This window comes from Diorhabda sublineata, chromosome 9 (assembly GCF_026230105.1).
Source record: "Diorhabda sublineata isolate icDioSubl1.1 chromosome 9, icDioSubl1.1, whole genome shotgun sequence".
Classification (NCBI taxonomy): domain Eukaryota; kingdom Metazoa; phylum Arthropoda; class Insecta; order Coleoptera; family Chrysomelidae; genus Diorhabda; species Diorhabda sublineata.
Genome location: NC_079482.1, coordinates 9,412,078 through 9,440,038, shown reverse-complemented (window position 1 = coordinate 9,440,038; position 27,961 = coordinate 9,412,078). Strand labels below are relative to the sequence as shown.

The 27,961-nt window shown below is 31.4% G+C and overlaps 2 protein-coding genes across 3 annotated transcripts in view; both read right to left on the bottom strand.

Annotated features, from left to right (window-relative positions):
• Positions 1-13,098, bottom strand: part of LOC130449111 (dopamine receptor 2-like) — a 362,545-nt gene extending 349,447 nt beyond the window's left edge. The window contains exon 1 of the mRNA XM_056786793.1: positions 12,827-13,098. The gene's annotated coding sequence lies outside the window, so the exon portion shown is untranslated. The remainder of the gene's footprint in view (positions 1-12,826) is intronic.
• Positions 1-27,961, bottom strand: part of LOC130449112 (tetraspanin-5) — a 63,123-nt gene that overhangs the window by 2,019 nt on the left and 33,143 nt on the right. Inside the window, exon 10 of one of the 2 annotated variants that reach the window (XR_008910420.1) lies at positions 5,822-6,073. The exons of the other annotated variant lie outside the window; for it this stretch is intronic. The gene's annotated coding sequence lies outside the window, so the exon portion shown is untranslated. Of the gene's footprint in view, positions 1-5,821; positions 6,074-27,961 lie in introns of those variants that run through there. 2 annotated transcript variants of the gene reach the window in all.

Sequence of the window (27,961 nt, the reverse complement as noted above, 5' to 3'; positions counted from 1 at the left end):
GTACCTTTTCCTTATTTTCAGTAGACGCTGTTTTTTGTGTACGGTTGACAGTTTTTAATTTCGTCGGTAGTTATTTATTAGCGTGTTTTTGACGTATATGTTTCCTTATGTACACTTTCTGAGAGAGCCAAAATATTTCTGGTTTGTTCCGGTTTTTATTAAGTTTGCTAGCGATTTTTTCTTTTCTATTAATTAAGTCGGAATTAATTTTTGATTATAATAATTTTGTTTTTTCTTTATGACTATTGATAAAGTCAGTTAGAAGTATTTTATTTATTTCAATATCATAAACATCATTGTTATTAATATGTCCGTTTACCATATCTATTGGTTTCATATTTGTGCTAGAATGAATCGATGGTTGTAGGCAAGTATTGCATATAGCATTTTTATTTTAATTGGGGTTTTTGAGAAGCCTTGAGTATTTACGAGTCTTATTTGTTCTACTAGAGTCGAATTTGTTAGAATTTGTGCCCTTCTTTAGGCATTTTGTCAGTGGTTTGGTCAAGTGGACAAAATTTTTTTATGAAGCGTCTATAGTATCCTAGCAGTCCTAGGAATCCTTTTATTTGTTTTTGGTCTTGGGTATAGGATAGTTTTTAATGGCTTTTATTTTATCTGGGTTGCATTTCACTCCATCAGGGGTGACTACATGCCCAAGATAAGCAGCCTCTTTTCTCAGGAATTCCGATTTATCCAACTGGATTTTAAAATTGGATTCGATCAAGTCGATCACATACACATTTTAGTCTTTCTCCGTACGTGAAGTTGAGAAAACGATTATATCATCAAGGTAGACCAGGCATTTTTCGTTTTGTATACTTCGCAGTATATTGTGCATAGCCCGCTGGAAAGTAGCTGGGGCATTTTACAATCCGAATGGCATTCTGAGAAAATCCCAGTGTCCGGATGCGGTACTAAAGGCTGTTTTCTCTATGTCCTTTTCGGTAATTTCGAGCTGATGGAATCCTGAGACTAGATCTAAGGTCGTAAAATATTGGCATGTGCCTAATTTGTCTAATAAGTCTGTTATATTAGGTAGAGGGTATTTTTCATCAATCGTTTCCTCGTTAAGGCGTCTATAGTCAATTACTACACGAAATTTAGCTTTCCCGGAAGTATCTTGTTTTCTTCGGAATTACCCATATGGGCGCATTCCAAAAGCACTTGAGCACTTGAGCTCGGTCGGATAATTTTGTAATCTAAAAATGTTTGAATTTGTTTATCTACTTCGTTTTTGTAGACAAAAGGATATCGATAGGTCTTAGCGTAAACAGGTATTTCGTCAGAAGTTCGTATTTCATGTTTAATTTTATTTGTAAAAGTAAGTAGTGTATTTTCGTTATAAAATATGTCAGAGTATTCAGCACAAAGTTCAAGTATTTTGGATTTCTCTCCATCATTTAAATGATCGATTCTAATTTTATTCAAATATAAAGCTTGCGCAGAGGTTTCTTCTAAATAATTTAATTCGAAATTTTGAAAATCATTATTATCAAATATTTCTACAGGTAGTGGTTCTGAAAAATCTAAGTTTGTTTGTAGTAGCATTTGAGATTTCCGTTTTTTGCGATTGATAAAGATCCTGGTATTTCACAACCGTGAAATTTTTTATGAGGGATTATAATTTCGCCATTTTTTACTTTTACTTTTTCCGTTCTAGGTTCGATAGTAATAGTATTTATGTCTTTTTGAGTTTTGTAATAGTTCAATTTTATTTTGATTTGTGGAGTGATTAACCATCCGCCAGTCCAAGTCCACAATTGCTTTTAGCAATTTTAAATTAATTAGGCCAATAAGCCCTTGGAATACACCATGAAATTTGAATTCATTAAATTTAAGATTCAAATTATCGGAACGGTTGAAGATTTTTGAAGAAGGAATTAAAGTACTATATTTATGGGCATACTTTTGAAAAACTGATTTAACAATAAATGGGTCATGAGTTAAATTTTCTGAAAAATATTGGAATGCAATTTGAGGATTTATAAAGGATCTTGTTGATCCAGAATCTATTTAGAGTTTAATATTATGCTCTGGGAATATTATATAGGACAAATCGCTATTATTACTTAAATTCAAAGATATCGATTCGGGTGTTAGGGCTTGTTTGATTTCTGAGGCGTGTCGGGAAAATTTGTAGAATCTTGATTGTTTTGTTCTTCAAATTGATATTGCTCTTCTTCAAGGTATGAGTCATCAGGGTAATAATATTGTTGGGGTGCTTCGTCTTCAATATCGGCGTTGAACAGTTCCTCTGCTATGAAATTATTTTGTGGTCGAAAATTTCGGAAAGGGTTTGGATTTGAAGGTCTTGGGTGTGAGTTCATGGAAGATAAACTCACTGGTTGATTGTTCAGTGTATTTCTTATGGAAATACTCATGGGTGTTGGGTTTAGTGAATTCAGATTTTGATTTGGTCGTTGGAAGATGGAAATCGTTGGGGCTGTCTCGACATGATAGGACGAATAGGTAAATGTTAAGATAGAAATGGTCTTTGTTCTCTAAAGAAATTATTGGGTGTATGAGCATGGAATGGAAAGGAATTATGATTATTTAAATTGTGTCGCTGTGTCAAAGGTTTATTCGAGTATTGTGGTTGCTTTATATTTGTTTTATGAGTGTAATTCTGAAAATAATGTACATTGTTCTCTTTTAACACAAATTGTAAAGCTTCAGCTAAACTATTTGGTTTCATACATCTAATAGTAGTACCTAACGGTTCTTTTAGTCCCTATAAAAATGATGTCAAAGCCACATTATTATATAAATTTCTTTTTAATATTTTCGATTCATTTTCAATTTTATGAGCATCTACATAACTACACAAAAGATTGAGAATGTTCAAAACTCTATCATAGAACTGTTGTGGTTTTTCATTTGATTGTTGTCTCATCATTACTAAATCTCTGTTGAGACAAGTTTCGTCTCTCTGGTTAATACATCCTTTAATTCGTTCCAAGTAGATACATTTTGTATATTCACGACTAATTTTGCATTTCCAGTTAATTTGGATATCAGGCAGTTTAATAAATGAATATTCTGAAAACAATTTGGCGTGTCTAATCTATAAAAGTTATCAATTAATGATTTACATCCACTTAGATATCTGTTAAGGTCGTTTGGATTGCCATCGAAATCTGGTACACATTTTAAATATTCTGGTATGAATTCGGTCATTATTAAGTTATTATTATCTATACTTATTAAACTTTGATTTGAAATTCGTGAGTCAGCTGAAGGTCTTAATTTTAAACTTTGAAATATATTTGTTAGATCGTCAACTTCAAACATAAGATTGATTGTACTTACAGTAATAATAGGAGAAATATTTCAAACATTCCTATAGAGATATACTCCAATACACTAATTTTTTTCTTCCTCAGATAAATATCTCTGCGAAATCGGACTATTTCGGTTCCAATTCCCTTCGACGGACTTCTTTGCACTTGGGGTCGTTTCGTTGTTCAATACACTGGACTGAGCTGACGTTCTATGGATCGCTCTAAACTTCCACTAGTACGAAATAAGTAATAAATAGTTCGTAGATTCGATATTCAGTCAATCGTTAAAACGAAAATCGACGCGTTCGATACGTATCAATTCCGAATATCCTACTGACTGCGCCACTTTCAAATTATTAACTTCGAAAACACTTTTTAAAAACTTTATTTCACACAAACTAATTACAAAATGATTACAATTTACTGTAAATGACCACAACTGGCTAACTAAAAAATGTGTGAGAAAATACTTTCATATTAATGTAAAATGCTGATAAGGTCCTCGCACTGTGATTCTGTGCAAACAGCAACTCATCGGTTTCTGTGGGAATGGTCGAGATAATTCATGAATTCAAATTAAAATAAGCTAACTCAATTTAGCTAGGGTGCGAAGAATTCAGATTAACGATATTGCGTGTACAATTCCTTTTGAAATTATTTCAAATATTATTAAAAGTCCTACTTCCTCACAGGATTAAAGAGAATGAAATCAAAAATAAGTTACTGACAGGCTAACTGCTAAAACAAAACTATGAAATAAGTGACTAAATTTATTCTATTTTTTACTTCTTTTGGACATTTTTATATTCCCTGTTACTTAATATATCAGGTAATATTTTTATTGGGACTAAAAACTTAAATTACAAAATCTTGTTATTGTAACGTTTTTCGTATTTATTTAGGCTCTTTAAATCGTGGGGTGAATTAATAAATTATATTATATTATATATATATATATATATATATATATATATATATATATATAATATTTACACAAACTAACTGCGTTTACACAATTCATTTATGTCTAAATGAAATTTCACAAAGTTCTAGAACAGAAAAAAACAAAAGAAATAAATAAGTAGACTTTCCTAGAAACTAGTTGGAAGAAATACTGTGAATAAACCGCCTGCTACTAGAAAAACTTATATACAAATAAATATCAAGCGAGCTCCGCCATTTATAAAAAATGTGAAAGACGCCGCGTGAATTTGTTGAATTTTCAAAAGTCCATAGTAGCAGGACAGGGCCGGCCTAGGGGACCATTTTGCGAACTTGTTCGTAACATTATTAATTAAAACAGACATAAATTTGGCACAATTCTACATATACCTAAAAAATATTCCTAAAAGGAATATTTTAATCATTTGAAATTGACTTAGTACTTTGCAGGAAAAATGAAATGGTTTCTAGTGGGATTTAGGTCCTTGCTTGCCTAATAAGTAGAGCAACAACATTTATGTACCTAAATGAAATTTCACAAAGTTCTAGAACAGAAAAAAACAAAAGGAATAAATAAAGGTTTTTGAATACGAGTATATATTATTTAATTATATTTCATTCCAAAAGAAAATTTTATTCAATTAAACAAACTTAATCTCTCAGATCACAACAGAAGAGAATGTTCAATGCTTTTCCGTGTGGGTTTTAAGAAATAATTGGATTGTTCGTATGAAATCTGGCATACAAAACTCTGTTCATTTCACTGGAATAATGACTCAATTAAGAACGTATCATATCTACAATTTCATAAATATTTTGAAAGTAAAAAAAATTTAAGGAGTCTTAATAACTATTTTATATAAATTGCGTCCAAATAGTATACTGGGTATGCACAATCAGACATTTCTAATTGAACTGCATACTGTCGAACATCGTGTTGATTACATTAGGAAAAAATTGAAATGTAGAAAAATTTAGTTGACTAGCCAAAAAATTATCAAATATGGATCTGTTCTTTCCTTGTGTTTACCGGTGTTGCTTATAGCAAGATTTTAAGATCGGGTAACGTGGTGGTCATGCAAATAGCCAATGACCAATTCACCTATTAGGAAAAATGTTATTAAGATGATTTTTCATATCATTTAGTAAGTGGAGAGGTGCTCCATCGTGTATGAACCACCTGTCTCTCACATAACATGTCGACATTATATGTAACGTCCAAAAAAAAAGAAAAGCTGGGTGAATTGATAAGTAATAGTTAACTTCACTTTGATCGATTATTTCTATTACAGTGTAAAACATATAAGATTTTTGTTTGTTAGTTCGATAAACAAACGTCAAAGGCCTATAAAGATAAAATAATCTTGACAAAGAACTGTTAAGTTAGCTCTCACTGAAATGAATTAATCCTGGAACGAAAAGAACGAAGATGTGTTGCAAATATTGAATTCCGTTAAATTGGCAGCTGAGCCGAAAAGAGGCAAGATTACTTAAATCCTACGGTATAGTTTCGTGACTGGTAAAAACGATCGGTAGAATTTGAATTTTTTTGTTGAATGAGTTCTACTCAGAACTGGAAAAAAGAATGATAAAGCGAAGAAATATAAGTATATTTTTCCTTTGCACATATTCACACAGCCCTGTCACCTTAAAATCAAGTGAATTGCGTATCCAGAAAGTCTATTTGTGCGTTTGTTTGAAAACTTTTCTTCAAGACAAAAACCATTCAAATGATGATGATAATGATAATATCGCGCTGCACGAAATGACTATCATTTCCTTCCAAACTCAGTTGAATGGAACCATTAATAATACTACCTAATAGGTTCTACCATCACCACAATAAACTGAAAAAAGAATTTAAGATAATTGTTTGCCTATTCTGTAAACATAATGATTATAGTGCACATTCTGTAATACTACATTTTAATGTTTTAACTTCTTGTTTTAGATTTATGAGGTCAAGTCAAAATCGGAATTTTTTTTGCAACCCCTTTTGTGAATAATTCTACAAATGAAGAACGGGTTTTTTCAGTTACCGGTGATTTCGTTACAAAAGCAAGACATAGGCTTTCAATCTTTCTCTTAACGCTTTGGTATTTTTGAAATCTCTTTTATTAATAAAGCAATATTGTGTTATTAAGAAGTAAGAAGAAATTCATTCTAATTGTTTATAAGAAGTTTGGGTTTAAGTTTATTATTGTTAATGAATATTTAAATAAACAGAACAAGTAGATGAAGTGAAGTTTTATTTTTATTTGGCGATAACTGGATTTTTGAAAAACTCGGATACACGGAAATACTACCCATAACAATAACCATTTTGTTTTTTATTTGGATATTTCAAATATCTTTGTTATCTTCATCGAAGCAGACAAAAATTTTTATGCAACTGCTGACCATGTCTACAGAATTCATCATTCAATATATGCTTCCAAGTGTTATCTTTATTATAACCTATATTTTATCATAAATTTGATTAACTGAAAATCAAAATATGTCACTAGTTGATTTAAAACAAATGATTTATGTACCAGTCTACTGGAAAATTGCAAAATTTCCAATGAAATACTTGTTACTTCGTTTTTGTACTGAGCTATAAACACAGAGAATAAATATCGTCAAAAAGGAGGCAATCTGTAATTACAACATATGATATTTCTAGAATTACCAATTTTTATGTACTATTATGTGTTTTATGGGAGATTTATTATTTATATCAATAGCTATGCCCCGAATATATTATCGTCTAAATAAATATCAGCTGTCGAGACACGTAAATCCGCTTTTTTAGGTTCATTTTATTTTATGTATATTGTGGTTATTTTATTGATCATAAATTAGAGTTTAGTCCCAAGTTTCTCAGCGTTCTTACAGTAATTGGCCACTTCAATACGTAATTCAGAATTCTTTCTGGAAAAACCGTTGACTACACCAAGCTACTGGAAAAGAGACATTCATATTTGTGAGTTTTTATGAAAAAAATTGCTATGATTATAATGATTCCGAAGTAAGCAAAAAATGATATTTGTATTCAGAGATATTCTCAATAAATAGAAGTAAGGAGACTGTTCACTGTTCATTTCTGAACAACATACAAAGTGACACCCGATTCTTTAAAATATCGACTTAACCATAGATATTCTAAACTACTGAATATATATATATATATATATATATATATATATATATATATATATATATATATATATATATATATATATATATATATATATATATATATATATATATAATTTCTATTTGGAAAAATTGTGCCAATTTTATAAATAAGCAGCCTCTGGTCTAAGGTAGAACTATCTTTTCACTGTGTGGTAATTGGTGAAACGACATAAGAAAGTAGGAGTATAACGGTGGAAGGAGTGGAAGGAGTATGATACATATCTCATTCTAGTATTGGCACACGAATTCCATTGGACGAGCAAACTACAACTACAACGTGAACCTTCTATAGTACTTTGCAATGGCAATTGGAAAATATATTCAACTTTTTTCATTGTTTGTATTTTATTTATAATAATTTTGGCAAAAGTCTTTCTATAAAAATATCGATTTACTGGTAGAATGCGTTACAAAATCCAAAATTAATATCATTGCCCTACCAAGAACTTTATTTGTTTCCTAGAGCATATATCCACTATTTATCTACAAATATAACTTGTCTTGGAAATACATTCGAAGAAAACATACTCTTCGTCTATCAATATTTGTTGTTGTCTTCCTTTTTATATTTGGATCCGAAACATTTGCTTAACACCAATAAAGAGATACTTCCAATAGAAATAGTTTCAATTCAATTTATGATTTTGGTAGTAACATGTTTCCCTAAAAAATAAAAAGTTTGAATCTACCTAATCTGTGTAGCTAAATATATTCTATTTTCAATACTTAACTGACTGAAATAAAACTGCATACGAATTTTTTCTATCAGTGTAGACATAAACTAACACTTCACAGAAGCAAAATAATAAAATGACAAGACTTAGAACCTCTCTGATCAAACTTAAATTATCAGTTTTCTGAGAATTTCAGATTTCACAATTTAAGCAACTGGTGAAAATCACACTATATAGATAATATTACATGCACTATATAATTTTCCTTTAAAGTTTAAGCTGCCTTTAAGAATATGGGTCGGTATCATATTATTGTTTCATATGTTTATTTATTTACTTTGTTCATACATGTTATAGGATGTAGAAAATACGTGTTTCATAAATCGTAGATTGAGTCACGTAATGGAAGAGCTCTACCTATTTTAATATACTTCTCTCGTATACTAAGACCGATACAAACATAACATTCTAAATCCAACATCTTGTACACCGCAACTAGTTTATATAAAATATCGATCAAGAATGAGTCTATATAATCCATTTAAGTAGTTAACAACGATTACCTTCCTCACGTACCTCGACTCGTTAATAGAACATACCGTTCTACTGCCGACATTTAACATACCGCTATTAGTTATAATATGAAATACCGTTCAACAGTTAAGCCTCATTCATTCGAGTATCTAACAACAAGAACCTCTCCCGCATATCACGACTCCCTAATGGAACAAACCGCTTAACACATCGCATACCGCGACTCGTTAATATAACATATCGCTCACCATCTCGCATACCGCGACTAGTTAATAGAATATACCGTTCAACATCTCGGTACCGTCCGAGTTAATTTCGACTAATATAGCTAAAACTTCAGAAGAAATTGATTAATAACTTGATATTAGTAACTTCGCCTACATGCCCTACCGGTGCATTGAGTAGCTGAGAAGAGCATGTTACCGGTCCCAAGTCCGGATAAAGAAGGAGGGTTCTTGGGCTAGCTTAGCTCCTTCCACCAGGAGACTCTACCAAGAAAGCTTAAAAGAGAAAACAACAACATTAAACCATTCGAGGCAGAGGAAAGCGTGAACACCAGTTGGAAAAATATAGAAACAAACATCAAACATAGGAGGAACTTGGATCCAGGACCGTAAACTACACAAATAAGAAAAAAACTAGAATACCATGGTTTTGTAAGGAAGTCGAAAACCCTGAAATCGTACGAAGATTACAAAAGAGTGCGTAATGAAACAACATTTGTAAGAGAAATCAAGAACAAATATTGGAAACAATTTACCAAACAGATGGAGAATGATTTTTACGTCTTTCAGAAACAGATATGGCGAATGATAAAGGGACAAAGAAAAGAAGTCAATGAGCTCTTCGAGACAAACCAAATACAAAAGGAAACGTGGGTCAAGTACCTCCAAGAACTGTAAGGGAATTAAGACGAAAATAGAAATGAACCAAACACGCCTGAAATAACTACAGAAGAAGATTTAAAATTTGAATTGACAGAGGTGCAAACGGCTATCAAACAGCTCAAAAACAGAAAAAGCCCAGGTCAAGTTGGATAACTAACGAACTACACAAAAACGGGAGAGAAAGCCTTGCCAAGCAACTGACAACTCTCAGATCTCACATCAAACAATCCCAGACGATTGGAGAATGAGTACCACGATTCTCATGTTTAAAAAAGATAAAAAAATACTATCTCATTATAGATGAATCAATTTACTGGGTGCACTCTGAAACTTACAACAAAAGTCATCACAAACAAAATAAACAGTCTTATCACATTAACAGATGAGTAACAGGGATTTGGATCGGGAAGTTCGGGCACAAATGCGATCTTAATCATCAGGCAAATCACAGAAAAATCGATTGAGTACAACGATAAACAAATCCCTTATGACTTGATAAAAACCATTGAAAATATATACATGGACAACAAAATCCAAGCCAAAGTGAACGGAGTGCTAACGGAGCAAATAGCAGTAAACAAAGGGATTCGCAAGGGAGACTCCTTAAGCCCCTTGCATTTCAATATCATTATGGACGAAATAATCAAGAAAGTAAGAAAGCTAAGGGGCTACCAGATGGGGGATCGAAATATTACAATATTATGTTACGCTGTTGATGCCGTTCTAGTCGCAAAAAATGAGGATGATCTTCAAAGGCTTTTACATGTGTTTTACTGCACAGCTAAATCTTTCAATATGTTAATATCTGCGTCCGAAACAAAGTGCATGACCATATCCAGAACTCCGATAAGATGTAAGCTAGTCGTAGACCAAATAATTCATCAAGTAATGAAATTCAAATACTTAGGAATCGAGATTTCAGGAGACGTAGAGAACGAAGTAAGAGAGCAAACAACTAAAGCCTTAAGAATAGCAGCATGTTCGAACGAAGGCGAAATGAACATATCGCAATAGAAACCAAATCGAGAATATACAAGACCACCGTAAGACCCATAATGACCTACAATGTGGAGACACGGCCAGAAACATCGAAAACTAAAAGAATGATGGAAACAGTGAAAGTGCTACGCAGGATAGCCGGAAAAACCCTACTGGACAGGGAAAGAACTGAGAACATCAGAAAATTGTGCAAAATAGATGACGTCAACGAATGGGTTCTATCAAGAAGGAAAGAATGGAATGAGCACATAAGTCGTATGGATAACAGACTGGTCAAGATAGCGCGAGATAAATCCCCATTGGGCCCTAGGAGTGCCGGCCGACCCAGAAAAAGGTAGAGAGGCAACCTTGAAGCAGGATAGGAGGCAAGGATGTCGAAGATAAAATAGGCGACTACGCCTAATACACAGAAGAAGAAGATATTAGTTTATTGTGTTATTTTTATAAATATAATCTGAATCAGTTGATATTTGACTATTGGTGAGATCTACCCGTTTTAAAGTAATGCTCCTGTTATTTGTATACCAAAAGGTAGGAAATTAGTTTCGCCTCAATATATTACTTTAGTTACAAGTTTGTTTAGACCTAGAACCAAAATTTACACAATCTGATAGAGCAATCATAATAAGAATTGCTGAATTAACTAGAGTAAATAAATTTTCCATTTATCGAGTAGTTACGAAAGGGGTTGCTGTGGATCATTCACAGAACCGAAAAACATGTAAAGAAAAACTGATATCAGTTGACAAAGCTACTCAATTTTATACGTAGGATAAATTATAGTTTATATAAGGAGAACGGGGTTACAGCATTAGAAGTAATACAACAAAAGGTAGCAGATTATTCAGAATACAATTATAGCAATTTAAAAACATTGCGTCAAGTTTTGTCAGCATGTGGTTTTAAACACAAAAAACTGAACAAACGGATGGCAATTACCGAATCGTCAAGGATAGTTCGATAGCGACAAGATTATTTGCATCAGATAGAAGACTACCGAAGTTCTAATAGACACCTAATTTATCTAGATAAAACATGGTTTGACAGTCACGATGTAGTAAATATTCCTATTCCTGTCAGCGAAAAAGGCCCAACAAACAAAGAATTGATTACTGTTATTAAAGGTCTAAAGCTATAGAAAACTTATTATATTGATAAGCTGTGCAAAGAACAGGGTCATACTCTTTTCAGACTACAAAATCTGCTTTCAGTACTCATTCTTAGACCTCCTTGGCAATTTTGGTGATTACGGTTATATTCAACTCGATTTGTTACAAAACCATCGTTATTTGATTGGATACAAAAAAATCAGTCAAGCGAGCAGCAGCTTCCCCACCTGGCCAAGCTAATTCTAAATATATGATGGAATTTCTATTACAGCCCTTCAGGAGTGTTTTCATTCCATAAATTCATAATTTTTCGTTATTTCTACGAAACTTAAACTGTCGAACTTAAGCATCAAATGACAAATAAAATATCGAGAGAATTTACCAACTAAAAATCTTAGAAAAGAACGAACGGTTCTTTCCCTCTTATTTAATCTTCACAAGAATTAAATACTGATTTTATGCTACAGAGAATGTTACATAGTTTTGATAAGATGGGTCCCAGACGTACCTAAACAGCAATTCCTTAAAAATGGGTAACTAAATAACTAGAAGGGAATTCAGGATTATTCAAGATTTGCAAAAAATTGTTGTTTACCCCATGGAAGAAGCACATATGACTAAAGAGTCATCTATTAGATTTAATAGATACAACTATTCGCCCACAGAATTTGGTAGAAGTCGAAAGCGCAATTATGATAAAGGAATAGTAAATCATAAAAAAATAGATTAACAAGTGATATATTTACAAGCCACAACATCTAAAGTTCACCGAAACATGCTATGAAGAAAGGACCATATATTGACTCTCTTGATAGCTAACGATACAGATTCAAAGTGGAAAGGGATTTAAATGCAAAATACATCCATTAGGGATTTATACTGACAACTAAAGGCAAAGAACGGTTAGCAGAATGAAATGTCAAATTGTAAAGCTAACATATCGGTCCACAGAACCAAATAAGATCGATGATCTTATATTCAAATTATGTGAATAAGCAGAGGCCTGACAACTGAACTCAAATCTTTTACTTTCGCTGCTCTACAAAATATTATCCTCCATATTATTGGGCGTACAGTTGTAGATAGTAACGTGCATATATTCTGACCACCTTGTATATTTTATAGTGTATATTTTCGTATTGTTCACATGAATATATTTTATCATAAATTTTATCAATTAGAAAATAAAAGTAAATAGGTGATTAATGTACACTCACATTCAAAAAGCATCCATATCTGTTAATCTTCTTGGCATACTTTTCATTCCCGAATTTAAAACTTGCGAAAGTTCACTCAAACACTTTAAAATCAACAAATCCGTAATCAAGAAGTTCCATAGTGATAATAAGAGCGAAAAAATACTGTTGTTCACTTATCACATCTTAATTTTAATTGAAAAACGACAGCGGAATTTAATTTTAACGAGTGCTTTTCCGAGCTTTCCGGAACGGATTTTCCAGTTTTTCAGTGAAGAAGGTCGCAATAGACTGCAAGTCGGAGTTATAGTTAGTCGCCAAAAGTTTGTGGAGGCGTCCCAACGCTTGCGTCGAAAGATGATGGTAACTTTTATTCTGAAACCACAGGATGCTTTTTAAAATTTGGTGAAACTTTGATAATTAGCTGGAAATGAGAAATCCTTGATACTGATGGATGAAAAACATTCTCTTGTGAAATTAATGAATCCAAATAAAGTATTGAATAATAAGTATATCCTTAGAGTACTGAATGTTTTGAACCCCACTCATAAACAAAACGTGTCGTTGATTAAGCGAAAGCTTATTTCGGAGTTCTACACAATCTATCAAATAAATTTTTTAAAAATAAAATTTGTTTACCGAAAAATATAATTCACAATAATTTTTTCTTTACTAACACAATCATAACTGTTTTATTATTGAGATTATTAGGTAGATTATACTAGAGTCCAAACTATGCAAGGAGTTTCACAGTAAATAAATTATTATTAAAAATTTTCGTGATAAAATAAAAACACCAGTCATTTAAAGTGAGTTAAAAACACAATGTTTACAGGATCTTACATTGAGAAAAATCCTTATAAAAACTATAGTAACTACAAAAAACTTGAATTAAATATTTCTCCTTGACGAGTTATAGTTTGTTATAGTTTTGGAACAATATTTTTTTCACACCCAGTTCACAAATGTGTAAAATAGTGAAAAGTTAGCTTTTTTCCTATTACTGAAGAGATGAATATTACCTTTTCTCCTTTAAAATACCACTGAGATCATAATTTTTTCATCATGCTTTGTAATTGATATTTTAAAAGAGAAGTTTCATAATGGCAAGAATAAATTATGAAGATTCACGGCACCTAAGTTCAGAATTAATATATATCAGCATTTAGTTTAAATTTAAATAATTTAACTTCAAAAACTATCAGCTCTATCTCATTGAGCAGAATGATTTCACGTGAAAAGTAACGAAACATTTGAAAAACGTGGTGAAATTATTATTATTATGATCTTGGAGTAAATTCTAGCGAAGAAAAAAAGTCTATATCCTCTCAAAACGGCTCTGATAACAGGTAAAAACCATCTTCCAACTTTTGTGATCAAAAAATATTAAAAGCTCATAAAATAATTCGATAAAGTTATCTAAAATATTCGTAATAAAATACTACTACTACACACAAATGATTCATTCTCAAATCTTTTAGTCTATGTAAGTGACGTAGCTCTGTAATACTGTTGCGACATGTCTACTTACATAGACCGTGAAGTCAGTGCTGTTCGGTTATTTTGCGATGCTTGTCGTTTGTAAAGGGGCATCCTCTGTATTTTTTTTATTTACCTCGTGCTGTGACTAGTTTTATAGAGACTATTTTTGGATAGACCTTTCTTTCACGACATTTTAGACCCGAATTATCTCGAAATACGTTGTATATTGATATATGAAATGTTTTTCTTATTTCAACTATTTTTCAACAGTGGGGTAAATTTATATACACTGTCTTTAACTTAATTTATTTAGACACTTACACTAGCACTAACTAACTTATATAATAATTATCCAGTACTTATATAATTAAAAATTCACTACTTTTCATTTATTTCAATTCACCTGTTTCGTTTCTATTTCGTAGCGTAGACTATGACTTTTGATTATGAACTTACTCGCGCAGCTAAGCAAACGAATATATGTATATCAGAAAGGAATCTGTAGAATTCTAGATGCGTAAATAAACAAATGAACAAATAAATAAACAGGCCTTCCTGGAAATCATATGAATAAAACAATATAAATAAATCGCCTTAATGCTAAGATCATATATAAAAATTTCTTCCAAAAGTTATTAAAAAAAACCAATTTTAAAACAGAAGAGACCTAAAATCAAGAACATTTAGAAGCATAAACATGTAAAATATAATATCATCTGATAACCCCAATTCCAAGTCGAAGATGTAATTATTATAACACCTACTAATGACCACATAGAGCATGTGGCTAAACTATTTCTAGTACGAATTTTATTTTTTCAGTAGGAGGCGTCCATTGGGATATAAGTAATTGTAGATACGGATAAATTAAACCACCCAAAGCACCAATTGCAAATCTACAATCAGAAGCGAATAGTGGACTTACGATGCTGGTACACATAAGGAATTGAAAATACCCTTGACTAGTGCATTAGAAGCGTCCTAGGCCCATAATCTGTTGTAGTATCTTATAAACTCTTAAACAAGCAACAGCGTTGATTTTTTTACTCTCTCCATTATAACATATATGTGTAATTTCGTTTTTCTTATATACCCCTAAATGTTTATAAATGTATTAACCTACTTTCCTTAAACTTAAAAGTACTCTAGCACGCATTATTTTTTTCATCGACCAAATAATTTTTGCTACTACCCTACATAGTGTTTAAAATATAGCAAGTCTTAACGTCCAATATCTCTTTTTATATTTATTTATCAAGTAACAAATCAAAATCGTTTTTGTTATGGTTGTGGTTAGTTTATATTTCCATATATCTATAAATAACGTATACCTTCCATTTCATTAACCATTGTTACGAAAAGAACCTAACCGTCATGAAAATAACTGTTACTTTGGAACAGTGGGTTACAATCCTTCCTAATACTATAATATTGTGAAAGTTTGTTTAACCGATCATATAAAACTTTGTACACATATTCTTGGACGTATTAGAAAGAACCGGATACTTTTTATAAAAGAAACATTAAACATTATTTTTTACGGGAGATAAAAAAATGATTTGTGAAAAAATTTCGAAATCTACCTTCTTCAACGCTATTTAGCATTCCAGTAATAAAGTAATCCTGAGTACTGTAATATTGTTGCACTGTATTACCAACGGTCACGTCAATAATCAATCCAATAACCAATCCAATTGACTATAATTTCAGTTGTGCGGAATTTTTCTTTATTGTCATTTTTTTCTTTCTTTGTTAAGTGTTACAGATGAGTCAAAGCAATTTTTAATCAAGATAAGAAAGTATAACTCTTGCTTTCAATCATATTGATTCATTTCTATTCTAATGATCTCTTTTCTTTATTTAATGGCTTCAATGCGAATGTAGCCGCAGGTCAAAGATTTTAAAAAAATAAGACAAGTATCGTATATGCCGATATGTCGCCTGTTACTTAGGCAATTTCACATTCTCAACATCGTCCATATTCAATTTGTCTCTGTAATTTCAGTCGAAATATATTAGAAGACATCAATGAAAGTTGTGCTGATGTTAAATCTAGTTGTAGTAACTCTTCAAGAAAATACCCCTCATCTAATTCATTAATCTTAATTAAAAGATTCTATTAGACAAGTATCAAGGTATAAATCAGAACTTCTTGGATCTTGCTTACCTTGGTGTAATTTGTTATCACCAGACAAGAAAGTTACGTTGTCCATAAATAGAAGTAAAGTTTTCTCGGAGTTTCTCGAAAAAAAAAGGAGATAAAGATATTTCACAGACTTTTTAAAGCAATGAATCAAAATTATAATAAAACACAATGGCACTTATTCGTTGATTCTTCAAAATACAGTCCAAAGCTGGTTTATTGTACAAACTGATTACACTAATAGAACACACAGTAAAGTGTAAAGAGAAGTAAGATTCACTGTGTATGTTATTGAAAGTAAAAATTCTAAAGAGTATTAATAGAAAATGTGGAACGACCTCAAAGTCATCGGTTTATTCTTGGGTTTACAAGATAGATTCACCAAATACATTTGTTTCCTCTTTCGATGAGATAGCAAGTGCCATAAAAGAATAACCTATTTGAAACGAGTATACTCCGGACAAAATGAACATCAAATATAAATCATAATCAATATGTGCAAGCAATTTTTTAATATTACAGAAGTTAGTCCATTTTGGGAAATGAAAAGTGAAAATGATTGAAATTTTGAGGATGACTTATTAAGTTTTCCAGCAGATGGGAGTGAATGTCACTGAAGTAAATTGCATTTACATTTCTAGAGAATGAGGGATGAAGAGAGGAAACCTTTTCAGCAAGATATAAATACTGAAGGATTTCTTTAGGTCTATAGTAAGAGACACTGGCCACAAGAAAACTATAAAAATAAGGCCATAATTTGTTATTTCAATTTTTTTGTTATTATATATATATATATATATATATATATAATATTCTTTTGCAGTCAGCACACCATAAAAAGTTGCGCGTCACTTTTCTCCGAAGAAATGTTGTTATTTGTGTTTCGCGAATTTCTTATACAAATATTTTTGTCGTAATTATAATGAGTCGATGTACAATGTCAAATGTGAAAAATAAACATATGTGCGCTTGACGTTATTTACAAAATTTTTTTATAATAGACGGCTGAAAGTTTACAGGCATGATACTTCAGCTCTTGTACCTGTAATTAAAAATATATCGTAATATTTGTCCTAGTCTAATGGATATCTCGTTGACACACTTATAATGATTAGTAATTCTCCTTGACAATACCCAAGTAAACTCTGAATACTCTAGGATAGCATGTAAAGGAATTTTCTGACAGATTCTTTAGCAGCAATTTAATCTTCTCTAGCTATTGTGAATATTATTATTTGTTGATATAGAAGAATTGGCGATATATTAACAATCTAAAAAACAGACATTCAATCCTCAAAAAGTATTTTTTAGGATTAAATTTGAAAGAAGTTATTTCCTCGTAATTTCTATATACTTGGTCCGGTAAACCTAGAGGAAATGCTGTATATTAATAAGATCCAGTTAAACCCCTGCTTTACTCAGTTCCGTGTTTGTGTTTAACCAATATTAGCAATGTCTTTGTATTCGGATTCGTTAATTGAACGTAATAGGGTGGTGTCTTTTTAGGCTGAATAGTCTGCTTCGAAATTACCCAAAATAGCAGCATATTTCTCAATTCCAATTCACTATTCACTCTAGAGCCGATAATTATTGTTATACATGTTCAACGATATTATATTCGAAAATTTAACAATCAGATTCTTCTAATTAAGTAAATTTTCCGTTTTATTCAGTTTATATATTATTATATATTCAGTGACCAATTTTAAGTGGTCATTTTAAAAGGCACAAAACTTTCTACAGTAAATCCTCTATACCTACTGAAAATGAAAAGCCACTTCTGACAGCACGGTGTGGCCGGGGTAGACTACCTAAAGAGTTTAAGGAGGGTAAGAAATAAGATTTATTTTATTTAAAGTATGAGTGATAAAATTTTACGAAATTACTTTCGATAGTATTTCATCTTCATGGAATTTTTACCAAAGCAGTTAAATTTCTCCTAATTGTTGAGAGAACGCTATAAATATTTATAAAACAAATCCATTTTTATCAATTCATCAGTCCTTAAATTTTATTAGAATAAATAAAAGAGATAAAAAATTGATAATATATAATGCCAGAACGAAATTCCATCACCAACAGTCTGCCAGAGCCAGAAACGTGTCCGACGAGTACAAGTAAGTTGGAAACGTTCGAGTTAGAATGGCATCTGTGGACTTCATTAGACGTGGATGATGAATGATACATAATGCAATAGATTTTTCTTAATATTGTTAAAACATCACTTTTGAAAGATTTTTCAGTACCTTTGAAGCAGATATTCTCTAGGATACCTATTGCGGAAAAAAATATTAAAACACGTAATATTCTGGATATTCTTTTCTTTTAGGAGTGTGTACTGTTGCTAGTATTGCTAAAAAAATATACCTCACGATACTTCAAAATTATCTTTACATGAATATATTTTTATAAATATTCATATTCATAATAAATCTTATTTCTTACCCTCCTTAAAATTTTTTGGTAGTCTACCCCGGCCTAACAGGGCTGCCAGAAGTAGGTATAGAGGATTTACTGGAAAAAGTTTCGTGACTTTTGAAATTACCACCTGAAATTGGTCACTGGCTCTTGGTCTAATACAAACATCACATTTAAATAGGCCTTACGTGGACTTTTCAAGTGCTAGGTCATGGGTGAGGGCTCTCTTCGCCCACGCGAAACTATGCTACTTTGTCTGTGAGAATAATTAAAACGAATTTTTTATTTTGGCAATACAAAGCTTACTTCTGAAATAAATAATTTTTTGACCAATGATATTGCTCAAAAATAGAATTTCGAGAAAATTTATCACTACAACAAAAATTATAGTATAGACAAGACATTAAAGATTCGATTGATTAGAAATCGTATTGTTATTGATAGCAAAAATTTTCGTTATATATTGCTACCTCTAATACATTAAAAATCATTTTAATTATTTTTCTTTTATCCGACATAAATGGCGTTGCGAAAATATTCAATTCATCCCATTTATTCTCGCTTACCTAGCAAACAACCACCTCAGCTCTACTCGAATTCAATCAGCAGCAGGATTTTCTTGAATACGAACCGGTGATTTCATTACATTTCAAAACATGTGAAATATTAATGTATATGGAGCGCATCTCATAAAATTAAGTCCGAGGCAATCTTACAAAAATTATTTTTTTTGTATGGCTTGAAATGAATTTTGCTCAAATATGCATTGAATTGATCGTAACCTTGGGATAAATATAAAGAACTTGTTCTTATTCTCCAGATACATGAAGTTCGAATTAAATTAAGTTTTCTCGATTCGATATCAACAGGTATTTACTTTTTTCGCCTTCAATAAATTTTATGTTAAATGGACTTGACAGAATCTAGTTAACAGCAAATAAACATAAGCCAGAATGATTAATGGAATTCTACATTGTAGTTTCCCAAGAAAGGTGGAGAAAGAATGAACTTTAAAATTGAATTTATTCAATACATTTATAAGAATAGTTTATTATTTCTGAGTCTATAAAAGTTGTAATGCTTTTTTGAAAATTGATAAAATATCTACTTCTGGGTCTATATTTTGTTCTTAATAACAATATAAAAAATTCTAAAAACATTTTCACTTATTACTTCATAATTTTGTCCAGTTAATAATCTTATAATCAAATACAGGAAATTTCGTTCCTATTTATATATTTCCTATTTAATTTTCCAAAATCAATTGTTCTCAAAGAAATTCATCTTTTATATCTAACTAGCTAATATATAACCTTCGAATTCTCCTCCTATATCCTCCCATAGAGAATAGGCAATTTCAACAATGTCAAGTTATATCAAATCAAATGATTTTGATTGTTGTACCGAAAAAAAGAGGTTTTATTAGTCTGCCGTAAGGCGAATTAAAAATTTTAAGTTTGTATTATTGGAATTAATTTTTGAAAATGGAAAATGTGTTATGAAATGTAGTAGCAATAATATAAGAAAGAATTTTGAATAATTAAATGCTATAAACGGGACATATTTAACTGAAACAGAAATAAAATATGAATTTATTTTTTCATATTGTATCATAAATGTTAATTAATCTTCATCGCTGTTTTTTATATCTAATCACTCTCTACCTCTAAAGCCTTCTTAAAACTAAGCAAAATTTCACGATTATAAATAAGCGTTGACGTTTGGTTCACACTGTTATGAAATAACCCATTGCTGAATTACATAAATCCACCTTATCTCATGGTACGCGCTTGTAAACCGTATAGAACAAATGCAAACTCCCACGTTTAGCTTTACAATGAAAAGCAGCTGTAAAAATTTACCCATTACCACACAAAAAATGTGGCAATTTTTCTCTCCTGGTGGCTTAACGCAGTAACTGGAGTAGTCTAAACAACTATAGAAATGTGAGTATTAATTACAATAACAAACTTTTATAGTACGAAATGATTACACAACTTTTTCTGAATAATTATTAGATTGCATCTAATAAACATCTAATGCTCACACATTGTGTATACTCCACTATCTACTCGACTAACCTAAAAAAACAAGAAAGTATTACTTTTAATTCTCCTTATTCAACCACAGATATATTGTAATGCTATCCATTGTCTAAATCTGTTCAAATCTGTAATAATAATTCTAATTCCTAACAACATCACCTTTCATAGACCTCTGGTTTTATATCATTTACTTCGCCACCTTCACTAGTTTATTTTTCAAGTGTATTTTTGTTTTGTGTAAAAAAATACTCGAGAGAGAGAGAGAAGTTCGTTCTATTATTTTATTGGGAGAAATAGGGACATTTTTATTTGGGTTATGATTTATTTTAAAAATGACTTGATATAGGGAAAAATTCAGTCTACAATGATGAGAAAAATACTTCAAATGTGATTTCTATCACTGGAAGAAACCAGGATCACGAGTAGTTTAACGTATACCTGACGTGAGCTTGACGCTTTGATTCAATGATGATTGCAATAACGTGAGATACAACTCCAGCGTTACCAACTCTAAGGTTACTCCATTACTTTACTTGGACACACAATTTCTAAAAATAGTGCCACACACTAGTGTAGCCACTGTTTTCTACGATCAATTTGATGGAGACTAGACGGAAGATAGACAGTAACAGGCTTATTTTTCCGAAAAGTGGATTGAAAACGAACATCGAGTCTACACAAGAGCACATACAATATTTTAATTATGTACAAAATCAGTTTGCCTTGAGAATGATAAAAATGAGTGATAAAATCAAAATCTGTATCAATGTTTCTATACCACGAAGGTAGAACCATACGCATTGTTTGATGGAAAATGGCTACCACAGCCTATGATTGCCGAAAATACAACGTTTCCTTCTGGAGCTCTATTTTCTATATTTTTTTTATCTATATTGTATAACAAAATACTCATTTTATTAAGTCTCACCAAATTCTTAAAAAAATACGTAGTCTACTAAATTTTCATGTATTTCATATTTCTTACACTTTTTATATATGTTTATGTTTCTAAATTTTCTTGATTTTAGGTCTTTTGTGTTTCAAAATTAGTTTCTTTTTATAACTTTTCAAAGACAGATAAAATTTTGATAAGTCGACCTATTGTGGTCTTTATCAAAATATTACTTGACACTGACAATTTGCGTCATCAAAATAAAAATAAAATAAAAATAGAAATCTGTTTTAACATAAAAATTAATTTTTTGTGCGAAGACAAATTTCTATTTTCATTTTTTGTTTCGTTGTTCATCGACTCCAAAAGCGAGAGACAATCAATACCAAAAACTACATAGAGTTGTTGACTACAATTATGGCTAAACTGAACGAACACTTCAAATTACTTCCTCATCTATTGTACAGTCCAGAACTGTCCCCTCTCCCAGTTACTACTGGCTATTCGCTGATCTCCAAAAATGCTCGTCGCTGAGAAATTCAGCTCAAATGAAGAAGCATTTACTGAAACTGAAGCCGAAACTGTTGATGCAAAAGACAAATCCTTTTATAAGCATGGCATCGAAAAGTTAGGGAAGCGGTGGAATGGTTGTATTGTTTTAAAGGAGATTCCATTGATAACTAAAATCGATTTTTGGCAAGAAAAATGTTTTTTTTTTTAATTAATCACACGACTTATTGAGTGTGTTATGTTGTAAAAGAAAAACTTAAGTATTGAAGAAATAAGAAATGGATTTGCCTGAAAGTGTAGCAAATTTTTCTTAATTCTCTCCGATTAAAAATATATAAGTATAGAAATTCTCAATTTATCCTTATTTGCCTCTTCTCCTATATTTGATCCTTCTGACGCCTATCAAAACAATACAGTTTTCTAGTATTGTTGTTGTGTCTACTGTGTAAAACTAAAATTGTATACAGGGTGATTAATTAAGAATGTCCAATCTCTGAACTGTAGATTCTAGACCTCAAAATATGATGATTCTGCTCAACATACCTTATGCAAATATTGCGAGATAGTTTGCGAGATACGGGGTGTTCAAAGTTTAAATTTGAATTTTGATTTTTGCAATAATTTTTTATTTTTCCACAATTTCTCTTTGAAAATTGGCAATTATACGTTTTTTGGCATGAGGAATCATAATTTGCACTCTAATTTAACATTGCTAATAGAGGGCTCTAGTTACCCTTGTATGTGTTAATTAAATCAAAGTAAACTTTTTTTGGGCTAAACTTACAACTGAAATAATTAAAAAAATATTAAAAAGCATTAAATTCTACAAAAAAAGTTACTCTTCTTTGATTCGTGTAACTCAATCGGTTATAGAGTTAATTGCTTCTAAAAATTTCAATAAATTTCAAGTTTTTTATAAAAAAAATTTATTATTCCTTAAATATGTAACAATAACAAATTTGTAAACCTAAAGAAAAAACACCATTTACTTCAATACACTTTATGATCTGCTTTCGTAAAGATCTCTTAATATCAAATAATCCTTGTCTATTATTTTTAATTAAATCCGCGACTTCTTCTATTTTCCGTCGCAGTTGTGGAAAAGAAGTAATTTTTTCTTTGTAAACTAATGCCTTCATTTGCGATCAAATGGAAATATCCAAAGGATTTAAATCAGTGCCTCTTGGTGGCCAAGCGAACTCACTTCCACGACCAATCTATCGATGAGGAAACTGTTTGTTTAAGTATTGACAAATTTGCAAAGAATAATGTGGTAGTGTTCCGTCGTGCAAAAACCACATATTTTGTCTTAAAGCAAGAGGTATTTCCTCTAGTAATTCGTGTAAATGTTCTTCGAGAAAATCTAAATAAAGAGGTCCATTTAAATTGGTTGGCAGTTCAAAAGGACCTATTAAATACCCACATATTACACCACACCAAATGTTAACCTTAAACTCGTTCTGAAAATGTGTTTCCATCATAGCATGTGGATTTTCAGAATCCCACAAATGATTATTTTTATAATTAAATATTCCTCGTCTGGTAAATGTTGCCTCATCTGTAAAAAGAATTATATCCAGAAAATCTGGGTTAACATTTTGTTTATCTTGCAAAAATGGGCAAATTATATGTAAATCTTGAGGTAATAAATTCTGAACAGGAGTGTAATGATATAGATGCAATTTTTCCCTCTTCAGTATTCTAAAAATAGATGATTGGCTTATACCTGTTTGCAGACTTAATCGGCGAGTACTGATATCCGTAACACAAATTAAAATTTCATCTTCTTCAACGGCAGTGATTTTTTTTTGTAGCACCGTGCACAGTTTTAAAGCGTAAAGACCCCGTTTCACCTAAGCGGTTGTAAAGATTTCGGTACAGTTTGTAATTGGGTTGCCTTAGAATTGGGTATAATTGTGAATATCTTCGAGCCGCAGCTGGACCTCTATAATTTGACTGAGCAAACATACAAATCTTATCGCGCATCTCATTATTGGAAAAATCGGTATGCCTAGGCATTATTTGATAAATAAGTATTACACTTGTTAATTATTAAATTGTTAATAAATGGTATACTAATTTATTATTCTTATTATTATTCAATTTTTGCTTCTACACAAACTGTCTAACAGTGACAAAAGCCTACTTAAAAAAAAACGAAAAATTAAACTCTACACAAACTGTCTAATAGCGACACAAGCCTACTTGAAAAGAAAACGAAAAATGATACCACAGCTTAATTCACGAATGTGATTTTGATATTTAAGAGATCTTTACGAAAGCGGATCATAAAGTGTATTGAAGTAAATGTTGGGCGTTTTGAGTATTTGCTTTGAAGTTTTTTATTTTTGTTTACAAATTTGTTATTGTTACATATTTAAGGAATAATAAAATTTTTTTATAGAAAAATTAAAATTGATTGAACTTTTTAGAAGCAAATAACTCGATAGCCGAGTTATTATTTTAGTTCTAAGTTTAGCCCAAAAAAAGTTAATTTGATTTAATTAACACAAACATGTGTAACTAGCGCCCTCTATTAGCAATGTTAAATTAGAGTTCAAATTATGATTCCTCGTGCCAAAAAACGTAAAATTGCCAATTTTCAAAGAGAAATTGTGAAATCATAAAAAATTATTGCGAAAATCAAAATTTAAATTTAAACTTTGAACACTCCGTATCTCGGAAACTAGCAATATTTGCATAAGGTATGTTGAGCAGAATCATCATATTTTGAGGTCTAAAATCTACAGTTCAGAGATTGGACATTCTTAATTAATCACCCTGTATATAGAGAATTTTCCTATAGCGATCAAGTATCTATAGTCAAAAAATTGTTGTAAAAGAAAGATTATCGTTTAAAAGTCTATTTATTTAAATAATTTTATTCTCACTTTTTACTGTTACAATTTAAGTTTACCAAATCATTTGACAATACACTTATTATGAAGATACCATTATAGACGCCATCAAGGATAATATTTTTAATATTCAATACTTAATTGAACGCTGTAAAATTCGAACCAAATTGTCACTAAAGAAGAAAGTATTTGAATATATGTTTTGGAAGAAAAAATAAAGTCATATTTGTGTCTTAAAATTTAAAAGTCAAATGATTCAGTCTTAAAACTTACTATCAAATATGTACATAAATTTTTGCGTTGGATAAAAAATACTTATTGAAACAATATCAATTAAAAAATAGGATGTACTAAAATAAGCTTATCAGACACTTCCTACACACCACTGTTTATATGGAATGTTTATAGAGATCCGAAAAGAATTATTACAATTAAAAATTTTTATTTTTGTTTCATTATTTTTTAAAATAAATTTGAAACAAAGCTTCAAACTTGTATATTTCAGTTGATTATAATTTTTCTTCTTTTATGGAGGCAAAGACCAATAAGTCTACTTTAAAAAAAATGATTTAATCATTTTTAGAGACTATGTTACACATAGAGGTAACCAAGGCTATAAATGAAGACTGAAATCAAATGAAATACTTAAAAGCTCTACAAATGAATAACTCATAATTTGAAAATCGAATGAGAAATATCTGCATCACTACTACAAGAGACATCTATGGGTTTCTTTTTTTACTAAATAACGTCTTGACGAGTTTCTAATCTATGCACAAAGTAATAATCACAATCAAGAGAATTTCCCAATTCAAAAGCAATAGCACACTGGTGTCGTCGTTCAAATCAACCGCCTCAATAAAATCTGTAGGCATCAACAGGTCACCACTATCAATACAGATCTTGAATACATTCTGGATTAGGGTGGAATCAATTGAGTTTAATCCAGCAAAGAGCCAGGCTGTAGTTTTACAAAGAAATCTGGCGCGGCAGGTGAAGATTTGGTCCTGTTTGGACATAAAATATCACCATCACCGCACATTCGCTTGGATGTGGAGGTTGGAAGCAATATATCCTAGCATAGTCACGTGGCCGATTTAGCAAAGGCAGCTTCACAAAAGCTTGGAACCCCCTTTAAGACTATATACTGAGACTTTAAGGAAAAGCTATATCGTCCGCAACAGCTTTTAATGCTATACAAGGCCCAGATCCGTCTATCTTTAGAATATTGTGGGCATATTTGGAGCTCACCTCCCAAGCATACCCAGAAGATGCTCGAGTCAATACAGAGGAGAGCACTTCGACTTATAGGCGATCAGAGATGACCAGAAACTTGGACAGCTTAGAGCATAGAAGAAAGGTCGCCGCTATCTAACATAATCCCGCATACAGCAATTTTTTCAAGACTTACTCGACAGACAGACGTGTCTCGTGAACACCAAGTTCGCTTGCAGACGCGCAGAACTTCAATCGAATATATACGATGAAGCATTTACAATATGTATACTAAACAGAGTTAAGGGAATCATCTTGAAAATGCGTCTGATCTCTTTAGACTTGACAATAAAATTCGGTGGACAGTAGCCCTTTTCAAGACCAAAAAGCTATATAGTCCGCAACAGCTACTAATCCTCTACAAGGCCTAGATTCGCCCATATTTCTAATGTTGCTAGCACATTTAGAGCTCGGCTCCCAAGCCTACCCTGAAGATGCCCGGCTCAATACACAAAGGAGCAATTCGACTTATAGGTAATCCAGAATTACCCAGAAACTTATACAGCTTAGATCATAGACGAAAGGTCTCCACCCGACTCTGTTTTACCCATGGTACCAAAGCAAAGCAAAGCAAAGCTGTATAGAGCAGTTTTTGAAAGACCTACTCGACAGGCAAACGAGGCCGAGTTCGCCTACAAACGCCTAGAACTTCAATTTATCAAAACTCATTTTTTTTTGGAGAAGTATAAATCTGCCTACAGAAGTTTAAGATCAATATCCACACGTCAGGCACCACTCGAATCTTGTGCTTGCTTTATATATATAAAAAAAAGAAATATGAACAAAATTTAAAGGATTTAGATATAGTGATGTAGGAGGCGTAATAACTCAATAACTTGTACTTGGCTCCTCTTAAGCAATAATTCGTTCTTCTTGAACAACGTCGACCGTAGATATCGACCTATTTGTTCGTTAGTAGTTTTATTGAAAATACTTTAGCTGTAGCATTGCTGATTTAGAACAAATAATTTGTGCATGTTAATTATCAAGCACGGCAATAGTTCTTACAAAATAAATAAGAACGGAATGGAACAATATCACAATTTTAATACCTTATCCTTAAAGAATAGTAAGTATTTCTATATTAAATCACAAAGTTCTCAAAAAAATTAGGCTCAGCACTGAACCAACATCAAATTGAATATGGGTACACTCAATGGTGTCTCCTAATTACTATTTAAGTTGAGTATTTACAAATTCAGTCAAAATCAGATCATTAAATGCCTTGTAGTGTTATATAGAGTGTTGATAATAATCTTGTGACAAGACTAGATAGGTTATTCTTTTTCCCTTATAACTTATCCTGTGTCTATATACCCATCTATCGAATATTCTGGGTAGTTCTTAAGTGTTTCTAGAATGTAACTTATAAGGATATTTGCGGTAACGAGCTAAACCAAAGGAGCTAGGATAGGGAAGGTGAGCTATAAATATGTGAAAACTGAAGAAAATGATCATTTAATGGAAAAGTCCAAGGAAATTTTGGATTATATCAGAGAAAAGATAATGCAACTTTTGTGTTAAAGAATATCA